The sequence below is a fragment of the Aptenodytes forsteri genome, unplaced genomic scaffold (assembly GCF_000699145.1).
Source record: "Aptenodytes forsteri isolate BGI_AS27 unplaced genomic scaffold, ASM69914v1 Scaffold54, whole genome shotgun sequence".
NCBI classification, from domain to species: Eukaryota; Metazoa; Chordata; class Aves; order Sphenisciformes; family Spheniscidae; genus Aptenodytes; species Aptenodytes forsteri.
Window position 1 is genome coordinate 13,097,808 of NW_008796044.1, and position 709 is coordinate 13,098,516.

Here is a 709-nt window from a genome sequence, read left to right on the forward strand (position 1 = left end):
CCCAACACCTCTGCCAGGGGTTTGTCACCAGTGACGTCTCAAAGCATCGCTCTTTTTTTTTCCCCTCTCTGAGGGTGGCCCCAGCAGCGGGGGGGGGGCCTGCAGCGGGGTGCATGCATGGTGCATGGTCTGCCAAGGGGGTTTGTCACCAGTGACGTCTCAAAGCATCGCTTTTTTTTTTCCCCTCCCATTTTGAAAACAAACAAAAAAAGGGAATTTCTTAACTTGTGGTCAACTCAGAAAGGAGAAGCTCCTGCCGAGGGAGCGCTGGGGACGGTGCCCACACGGAGAGAGAAAAGAGTACAGAAGTCCCTGGGGGTTTGGGTGGCAGTCACCAGGGCACATCAGGATTGTCCTGAAACTTGGCATGGTGCAGTGGCCCCTGCCAGCCCTGGGGAGCGGCCTGGGGCTGAACCCCTCTCTGGGGCAGGAGGGTGGCCCCGCAGCTGGGGGGGGGCCTGCAGCGGGGTGCATGCATGGCCCCACCTCTGCCAAGGGGGTTTGTCACCAGTGACGTCTCAAAGCATCGCTCTTTTTTTTTCCCCTCCCATTTTGAAAACAAACAAAAAAAGGGAATTTCTTAACTTGTGGTCAACTCAGAAAGGAGAAGCTCCTGCCGAGGGAGCGCTGGGGACGGTGCCCACAAGGAGAGGTACACACTGCTTGAGAGGATCCTTCAGCTGCATCCCTGCTCCATACTGGGGCACCA